Source organism: Nilaparvata lugens, chromosome 2 (assembly GCF_014356525.2).
Source record: "Nilaparvata lugens isolate BPH chromosome 2, ASM1435652v1, whole genome shotgun sequence".
Lineage (NCBI taxonomy): Eukaryota > Metazoa > Arthropoda > Insecta > Hemiptera > Delphacidae > Nilaparvata > Nilaparvata lugens.
The window spans coordinates 25903478-25914636 of record NC_052505.1 but is presented as its reverse complement, the minus strand read 5'-3'; positions in this window follow the sequence as shown (position 1 = coordinate 25914636).

The following is an 11159-nucleotide window of genomic DNA, read 5'->3' as shown; positions in this document are numbered from 1 at the left end:
AAAGTAATAATATTCATTCAATTTAGCAAAAAAGCTACGGTATTACAAATTATAGCTTCAAATTATGAGCATCAAGAGCATGATGACTCATATTCTCCTACTCTAATTATTCTCATACTCTAAATATTCTCCTACTCTAAGAAATGAAATAATATCAGTTCATCAATAAAACACTGCTCTCCCGACCGAGACATTATGGTTGATTCGAGGTCTAGGTCATTCATAGTAAAACAACAGACCACAGACAATAGCAAAATCTTGTGGTTGAAACTTGACATATTTGCGAATACACATTTTCACGGTAAATTTCAATTTGCCCCAATTTCAACATGTACAGAGCAAGACTGGATGCTAAGTGGAGTAAAGACTTTGTCAACTCGTATGTAAGCTGCGTGTTTCGTCTTTTAGCAAAAGAAAAAGACATCCAACACACGCGATGACTATAAAAATAATGAATGTACCTGGCAGCCAACTTGATGTCTTATGCGAGGTACTAGTCTTTTATAATCGAAAGTTTAATATTACGTGAAGTACTTTGTGAATTCAGGCTCCCTGCGCTCGAAGTCGTCGTTAATTGATGTCTGTGCATCGTCTGTGAGCGTTTATCAACTAGTTAAATTAACGGTTCTTGCTCATCAAAATGTTCTGATCGTTATTCTCTCAACCAATCCAGTTGATGATTTGAATGCCAAAACTGATGCTTCATCTTTGAATCTAAACTGTAGTGATGTTGATATTATTAACTCTCAACTGTCAGCATTGGTTCAATAAGAAGCATTGAAGTTATTCTAGAAAAATTCTGACTGTTTGAAGTGGATCTCGCTATAGATTTTGATTATAGAATATAAAGTTCATGTTAAATCTAATGTGAGTTCAAGCTTATACTGTTGCCAACAGACGAGCAATTACAAGTGAGAACGTTCGCTAGAGCAAGTTAGAGCATCTTCAAACGAATGTCACTTGAAATAGTCTCTGCCTGATATCACAGACAACGTGACATAATTATCTTAAATCTGTGCTAATACCTTTGACTGGATTGCAAGGGACAAATAACCGTGGGAGAAAATGACAGTATTTTATAATCATGGGTACAACGTTGGATTCATAGAATTTTGCACTATCAGACAATAAGAGCACGATAATGATGAATTTGGCTTAGGCAAGTAGACTCCAACTTTGCAAGGATTAGTCTTCTCAATGTTTCTGTCCTCTACCAAAAACATAAGGTAGAGAGTACTTCCTGGTAAACTGGACTGATGTTCCCTCTACTCTTACTAAGAATGAAGTAATCCAAATTTAAATTCATTCTTTACTCGCAGGAATGTATTCAGTCGACAATAAGTATATTCTTTATTTATTTTTCATCATTCATATCATCAATTTATCAACTATGAATATAGTTTACTTTGCCGAATATATGCGTTAATTCTCAAGCTGCTCTTCAACTAGTTAATTATGTTTGTTTCACATCGTTGAAACTAGAGTGCATTCTGCTTTGCGAGTACTCCACTCCATTACAAAACCAGGATCATTGATGCATCTAAGGTCGATATGGGGACAGTAACTGGCTTCTACTTGAGAGGATTCCAATTTCCAATCCTTGAATTACAAGTGGCATCCCACACACAAAGTGGAGATCTCGCTTCAGGTCACGCTATTCATCTCTCTGTCTCTATGGAATGATGATACCATCCATTCATGTTCTTGCTCACTCTATTCACCTGCACCTCTATGGAAATCATAATCGATTGCTAACTCCCAACTGACCGGCGAGGATATTTTGATTTCGTTCTCGATTTTGAGAGCAGTTATCTACAACAGACACAGGCAACCCATCCAACTATTCAATTTCAGATGGAAAAAATTGATCAAGTTGGTGAATGCTAACGATGTCAATGGTCAGGAAAACTCAGGAGGAAATGCCGTGTGTTGGGGAAAACTCAGCCTGTAGTCCCGCATCTGACCACGCATTTCATATTACGGAAAGAAACGTGTGATGAAGATTTCTGAATAATTGTTGAAAAGTATCATTCTAAACATTGGTTCGATTTGACCAATATGTGAGTGATTAATTTATGATATAGTTTCACAGCGGAGTTGAAACATCATCATTCAAAATCTCGGCTTGAGGAGCCATTCATCGTGTTCATTTGTCATGGCACATGAGAAGGATTGAACCAATTGTGGCATTCATGAGTTTATTTTATCGTTATTATTATTAATTGGTGAGTATACTTCCAACACACAATAGAAGCTAAATATTAACAATAGAAATGGTGCATGACTAATCGACATCATGATTTGATGCATTCTTTTTAGACAATAAATAGAAATAAAAAAAAATTTTGATATTCTGATAATCGGAACACAGTAATTCTAAAAACGATGTTCATAATAAGTTGGAAAGTAACGTTTCTAGAGCTAGATAGAGCAAGAGAATTAAATTAAAGGTGGAAAGGAACCACCTAATTTAATTCTCTTGCTCTATCTAGCTCTAGAAACATTACTTTCCAACTTATTATGAACATCGTTTTTATTATGAACTCGAGGAGGATGAGGTATTACCTAGACTATTTAGTACTAAAGAGAAACTGGGCTTTCATTCCAATAAGTGTTAATTCATAATTCAAACCAATCTACGAATAATATATTCTCACATTAAATTGGTATGATTATATTTTGGGGAAGGGAAAATCTGATGAATTGAGAGAGAATATAGTTATATTCAAAGCTGCTACTATTCCTGTTTTATTTAACAAACCTATTAGGAAGAGAAATAGCTTCTGGTAATGCTTGCTGTTCCATGCTCAATGAATGCCATAATTCATGAACTATTATCACATGGTTGGAAGAAATCAAGTAATTTGTGTGAATCTCGATTTCGAATGACATCATTCCTGAACGAACTCTTCCACAATAAATCCATGGAAACTCAAACCATAGAGTTGACAAGTTCACCTTTTTCCTGCTTCAACGATTTCAGAAACATTAAGAACATCTATTGAAAAACTGTGATTTGACCTAAAGATTGACACGTTTGTGGAGATGAAGCCGAGAGCTACCGTGACTACTTGTTGACAGAGTAGGCCATTAGAATCCTCCACATTCTTGTAATAAGCGGTGTCACAGCTCAGCTGCAAGCAGGAAACGCACGCGTTCTCTAGTGAGATTAACTTCATCTGTCAGAGCTCCTTATGGATACCATCAATAGTTTATCATCCAACCACCGATGACAGATGGGAGTGAATCTTTCTAGAAGCAAGACCCAAGTACGGAGGCAGCATTTTTTATGAATAACATCGGAGCTTTCCATTCAACCAATGCTGATAGTTCGAAGTGAATCTCTTCAGACGCAAGTTTGTCTGGTTTGGCGGCTTCAGCGGCGGAAACGCTGAAAAGGGCAGTCGAGAGGTTTTTCGGTCGGTGGGTCAAAGCACTCTACTCTCTCACTCGCACACCTCGCGTTACGTCACACGACTGCTAAGCAAATGGCACCAAACACAAGTTGCTGCCGATCGACTGTTGAATAACACTATAAGTTGGTCACTTCGTTGCATCTTGAACTCGTGCCAATTGTAACTTCAACTATAGTCAGATTCACTTCAAAATTTCAGCATTGCTTGTATGGCAAGCACTGATAACAAATTCTGACAAAACGGAGAAAGCCTCACTGCAGTAATAATTATAACTTTCAGTGTGAATTAACTGCAAAATATATGGCTGTTAACTCTAAATCTAAACTATATGGTATTGTTGATCCATTTTCCCATCTGTAGAAGATTTTCCAAATGAATTGAAGCCAGCCAATATTGTAAATTTGGATTAGAATTTCAAAATCAACAAGCAGTTGAACTCTCAGTTTAGCCACTCTGAGTTATAGCACAGAATACAGCAATATTGTATTCTGTGGTTATAGGCTGAGTAATAGCGTGATATCACATTGCTATCGAATTGAAAAGAAACTCACATTGAACTCGACAAAAATTTGGTTCACGATTTCAGTCTGTGAATCTGAATAAATTATTGAGCACTGATTAAGTAATACAAGTCAAATTTTACATAAAAAAAAGTATAGCAGTTTGAGCTGCTCATAAATTATGCTTCAGACCTTTTTCGGGAAAGGAGATTTGAAATTGAAATGAAAGTTTCCTTTTTCATAATATGGTTTCAGTTGATAAGCATTACTTGATAAAACTCACTACAGAGCTAATAGGAGAAAAGACTGGCCAATCAGACTCGCTATAAGAGTTTCACGTTGTGATCGAATTGTAAATGTAAAATTGGAATAAAATTATTTGTAAATTGAGTCACGACATAATGTGACACTCGTGCTCATGCTATCTCTTCAATACACAAAATGAGTAATACGTTTGAAATAGAAATTTATGGAGTCCTATATATATACTGTGCTTGAACATAATAGTAAATAAATAAAATGTGCTGTCTTCAGTCTTCACTGAAAGTGGAAATCCCTATTCAGGATTGCTGTAATATTCTGGACTGTTGGGGTCAGTGTAAGGGAAACCTACATATTTTTCATAGGGCTTCCAATAATGATCCATTCAGCTCTTGATAAGCCACCAGAGATATCTGTGGCTAGATTTCCAATCAAATATGTGTTTATTTGATGAAAATTGAAGGAATAATGATGTTTATTTTCATACTCCTTCATAATATTCCACTCATTTTCTTCAAACTCGCAAATATCATTAGATACTAATTATAAATTGGATACAGAATCGAATTGTGATTATTTCGCAGGTTTATCAGTGAGAAGCGTGTAGTTAAAGTCCCTATCAGGTTGTTTTGCAATGAATGATGTGCATAGATTTATGATTTAAATGTAAGTCCGCAGCACAATCTGATCTATAACTCGACGATAACATGACAGAATTCATATTCAGCTAATAAAAACGTATGCAAGTTCAATATATTGGTTCCTTAATGATAAATAAGATTCAACCATAAATTACATACATCGATTAGATTGTGTTTGATAGGGTTCTTATGATCAATATTAGAGCTTGCAACTACTAATAAGCTCCTTTCTTAGATAGTGAGAAGTAGAGTAAGTACCAATTAGTAAGGAGTGCGGTGTATGAATCAGGCTGTGAGTGAGAAGTCAGAGTGTAGTAGAAGTAACAAGTTTCAAGGTCATGCTCCAGAAGAGAGTTAAGTTTTGGATTAGTAGGTGACGTCACACACACCTTATTACAAGGGAGGAGAACAGTGGTGGAGCCAACTTTGCTTGTGTTAAGTACAGTGATTACAAGTTGTGAGTTGGTTTGATGCGCTTGGGGGATGCATGCTGACTGACCTGGATACGAAGATTAGAGGAGAGGGGAAGCTTTAGAAGAAAAGAAAGTAGAGTGGAAGGATGAGTGGTGGGAGGAAGAAAGGCAGGAGCAGGAGGAGAACGAGGAGGAGATATAAAAGAAGAAATAGGGCAAGAAGGAGGAGGAAAAGATGGTGAAGAAGAAGACGAGGGAGAAGAAGAAGAAGACGAGAAAAAGGGGGAACGAAGAAGATGACAGATAAAATGAGGGGGAAAGCCTGGAAGAGGGTGAAAAGAAAGAAAATGGTAGAGAGGAAGGAGAAATAAAAAGGGAATTGTCATGGATATTGGGGAGAAGGAAAGAAGAGAAGGAGGATGTAAGGAAGATTCAGAAGGTATAAAAGTTATTAGTTCGTGGAAAACAGAAATGGATGTAGCGAAGAAAGAGGAAGAGAGAAGAGAATCTAATGAAGTCAAAGACAGGAAAATTTGGAAAAAGGAGCTGGAGTATGAGATGATGAATATGATGAGGAAAAATGTAGAGAGAAATTAAAAGGAAATAATAGAAGAAAGGAATAAGTCTGGGAGAAGGTGGAATTGAAAGAAGAAGAAGAACAAAGAAACAGGTAGTGAACAAGAAGAAAAAAGAGGGTTGAGATGAGTAACAGAAGAGGACAGAAGACATAGAGAAGTTACAGGAATATTAAATCCAACAATGGAGAATGGAAGAATTATAAAAATCAAATATAGAAGAGGAATAGAAAAGTTATGAAGAAGGAGAATATCATATAATGATGTTTGAGGGATGATGTCATTCATCATAAGAAAAAGTGATACCAAGTGGAGAACAGAAATAAGCAAACCAGGTCATATATCAAAAGTTAGGCTACTAACTGACCACGATATTGAGAGGGAAACTTTCAGGGGATTGAGAAGAAACAAAACAAGAACATGATTACGTCCAGGAATGAAAAGAAGAAGGGAACATGGAGACGAAGAAGAAGAAGAAAGAGAATAAAAATAAGACGGAGGAGTAGTAAGAAGGGGAAAGTGGAAAACCAAATCAACTGTAAAGGCAAAAGGAAAGTTGTAGCCTTGGTTCAAGGCTATCAGATGTCGCCAAACCACGCTGCTGGAATTATTGAGTAACGCAAGAAATCCGGATTTTCTGAATGGTCATCTCTTCCATTCAGAGAGTATAGAAGGTCTACAAACCTCCTATAACTATACCTTCTTTGCCTTTTAAATGCCGGTAATCCTTCAGTCTGAACTAAATCGCCGTCATAAATCATCCGGCGCAAATAATAATTATCGCAATGACCACACATTAGTCCAATTTCTTTTCTGTCATGCAACCATTTGTTTCATCGGCCAGACGCTTATTTCATAATGTATTGGCCAAATAGTACCTAATGTTACAGCATAGTGCCTCACAACACGATACAATGAAACCACTTAGTATGGTGTATCCCGAGATTGCTTTGTAGTATTCTGAGAATATTTATAAGGTCAAGGAAGTATTGAACACTCAATCTTATCTCAATTTTATTCTATATTGAACAATACTGAGAGTATACTCGGATCATTAAAAGTAATGTATACTCATATTTATTTGGTAAACCAGAGTAATCAATCGAAAGAAACGACACCGCACATTATTGAACGAGATCTTAATCAGTATGAGCATGGCACCCTCTTCAAATTTAATTACTGCACATGATTAATTATCCAATTCAATGAATGAATGGGATGAATTCATGGAGAAGTACACAAAGCTTAGCTTATGATTAGTAATAGCTTCTTGCGAAATTAATCATAATTGGGAAAAGTAAAATGTAAATAATAATTGGGGGTCCCCACCCGATAATTCTCACCCATAATCCACCACCTCACTCCCTACCAAAAAGCTACCTTACATAACCTTAATACAAGAGAAGTCCGATTTCACTAGGCGTCAAATCCGCAAAACCGTCGAAACCAATCAGAAAAAACAAAACAAAAAGTCAGTACTTTACTTTGGTGATGGCCCAAACTAGGTCGAAACGATCGTCAGTACAAAAAGTTATTGCTTATTCCACATCAAAAGTGTTTTTTAATTCAATGTTTTATTTATTTGTAGGAAAAGAAGGACATGAAACACAGTGGAAATTATTAAAATACTAATATCTACGATTTTACATCCCAAATAGAATGTGCCTGATCGTATATTATCTTTCAAGGCGCCAACCTGTCTTATAGTGGGATGGTAATACAAAACAAACCTTGGAAAGCATAATAATGTCCTATGAAATAATGTCATAAATTCAGGCTCTGCATTACAGGATCATGAATATAGCTCGAGTACAGGTAGGCCTACAGAGAAAAATAGCGACACACCTTTTTGTACTCGCTTGGACCATATTCGTCCGACTTATTATGATTCATTATTCCTTTCCTCTTTAAGTAAAATTCATGCTCACATACTATAAATTGAAATTATATATTTAGTGCTCATTAACTTCAACTGGTTGATTGAAATTTAGGAAGATTTTATAGTGGGTTCTAGAACACAAGAGAGGTGAAGAAGCTAGTGGGTTATAAAGAGTAATATACTGCTGTAGAGAAGACAGCTACAAAATTTATAGTGTATTCCAAAGGTGAATTTTGTTATATGCAACCAGCAATATAGCACTCATCGTTTACAACAGAATACCGTGAAGTAGACACCAAGGAAGTCGCAATAGGATGAAGTTTTTGACAGTAGTCAAAATAGGTCATTCAGTAGTTTAGTTTTCCATAATTATAAAGTAGAACATAAGGGTAGTTAAAAAAGCACAGTAATATTCTTCGATTAATCAAGTAATGAACTTTATATTTGATGAGTTTTTAGTGTTATAAGACTTTGTATTTTTGTATATTCATATTATTGTATTAAAATTCTTGAGAGTTTCATAATTATTTATTTACTTATCTCTTCAGTTAGGTGAAATCATTGAGCTTCCATAGCAGGCTAGGCACCAAACTGTAGAATTGAAACCATTTGATTCAATTTGACACTATGAATGAATGAGTTAATGAATCCTATTCAATTCAAGGAAAAAAGAAATGACAAAATAATATATGCTACTGCACTAAACTAGAGTGGAAACTCAAATTAAAAAAATCAAGAATATCTAACTGCATAATAATGATAACATAATATTGAAACAATCCTTTTTGAAATACTAATGTGAGAACAATAAAAACTGTACAGACAGGTGAGGACAGTGAAAACAATATCAAATAGCCTAATTCAAATGTTATATTATCCAGTGAAAAACAATAGATATTACGCAACAAGTAATCAATTTATAATGTCTTGGGGCCAAAGGAAAGCTTAACAATTTGGCAGAGTCTTCAATAAATCGAATTAGTAGTCGGCTGCGTGCATAGAAAGCGAGCGAAGCCAGTTTGCGAGCTAATGAGGAGGACAGGAGGACCTATAGTGGTGAGATTCACTGTATTCTGTCAGTACTTCTCTAGAATAACATAAATGCTCTGCATTCAACTAGTGCTGAAAGTTAATCTAAATACAGCGGGATGCACTAAAAACTGTCAGCATTTCTTACAAATTACAGGAATGCTCCAAATTCAACTGATGCTGACGTAAATCTTTCTATATTTGAAGTAATTAATCGAAAGTGGACGTTTGGCAGGTGTTGGTGTGGTGTGGTGCATGCTGAACGTGACCTGACGAACCTTTCCGGCTGCGTTACTGCGCTCGTGTCTGCGTGTCGTGTGGTGACTGTGACGTGACGTATGGGCGTTGGCAGTGACGTGATTCGTGTGTGCCGGAAACTAACCGTTCCCACGTTTCACGTGTGGTCGACTCTTTTAAGAAAATAATCAAACAATAAATCTTCAGGTACTATTCAAATGTATGTTTTTCTGTATTTGGACTAAACAAATAAATTGTCAATGATTAAGAAAATATCAGTATTATCATTTCTATACTCATTTTCTCTTAAACAGTATGAGTTCAGATAAGCCAAATGTGAGTTGTCAAACTCGAAATAGGCTCGCGAACACCAGTGGGAATAGCATTTTGGCAGGAGTGGGATAACTCTTTAACCCGTGGTTGAACCGTTCAACCGTCAACGCGATTTGCATTGGTGTTCGCAAGTCTAAAGGCTAAAGAGCATTGAAATTCAAGTTCTTTGCGAATAAAACTCCCTGATGCCAAAGCACTGAATAGAAACAATCTGTACTGTATATAATAAGTATAATCAAACTAGAGAGGGACTATCAAAATACAGTACTTGAAACATAATAGTTGACCGAGACAATTATTGATGTTCTCATCTAAATTATGTCTCGAATTCAGCATGGAACTGACAATGTTGCAATGACCATTTTGAGCTTTTTGCATGGTGAAAAGCTCAATTTTTTCTAAATTCTCGCTGACTGGGATAGAATAGCTTCTTTAGTAAAGGTGAGTATTTTGTGGTTGATATCCATATTGATACAAGAGATTGATAATGATTTGATGACTATTGCGATAACTGTTTGAGGAAACTCGAATATTTTCTGACTATCACAATTAATTAAATATTTTGTGACAACTATATTACAAGAAATCTATCTCACGAGCACGTTGAATCAGCTCCCAAATAAGGAAAAGTAAGCTGAGGTTGATGGACCAGTATCATTGATTTTGAAAGGTTCTTTTATTCTCGTGATATAAAACAGATGTCTCAGATCAATAAAAATGATTGTTTGCTCTATATTTCATTAAGAAGAAGAGTTTCAACTGATTCAACCTGGAATTTGTGATGATTTGATTGTCCGCTTTGTTGAATGGTCATGTTCAAAAACATAATAATTGATAACTGTAAGCATGTGTCCATGAGAATGAATCAGTTTTCGATGGAGTAATAAGAATATTCCTGCTCCAATGCCCCCAGAATTATTAAAGAGAATCATTGAAGTGGGAAGAGTTCAAAATCTGGAACCAGTGTTATGAGTTTTCAACCAACTGTTCACAGTTCAGTATTGTATTTTGTCTGCTCCAACTTTTTGGTGCTGTGTTCAATTTGGTTAGTTTCTACCAGCTAGACTCCAGCTGGGCGGTAACTTTCATCCCTCACTGACCTCCTACGGCGAATATAACAATACATTATATCGAATATACCTTATTTGTTCATGATAACAACTATTGAAGCTTCAACTATTATCATGAAATTATTGTATTTGGTCCATACTAAATCACATTCCATCCACACTATAGGATGAGTTCTACATTTTCAGCATCGTCAAGATTGATCGACTATATTTTGAATAGATACGAAATATGCGAGTTTCTAAATTCTGCCTAATCGCTCATAATATTCAGTGAGAAAAACATGCGATGAATCAGATGAATAAACAACTACAATTTACGACGATACGAAATATTGTAATGAGCTGCTGCATAAGATGAGACGAAATGTGTACAATTGAGAAACATAGAGAGCTATATATTTATTTATATATATATATGGGAGAAAAAATAGCTAACAGAATGAAGAGAATATTTGATTCAAGGAAGGACAGGCATAGCCCTTATTTTTTTCTTACCCATTCAGAGAAATTCAAATCTCAGGCACAATATTATCTCTCATGAGTTTATCTGGACAATATCCAGCTTGAAGTCTTCGCTATTATTTCAGACATCCTACTTCCCACTCAATTCGATAATAACCGTTCGGCCAATTCCGAATATATTATTGAATCAGTGGCGACCAGCCCACCACAGTATAGTTTATTTGAAATCCTTAAACGGTGCTTAGACGCCTTCACTTATTAGAGAGAAACCCAATAACCCAATTGAGCTCACTTCCGAACAACCAATTTGGTTTGAATATCTTGAATATCTCCGAATTTGATA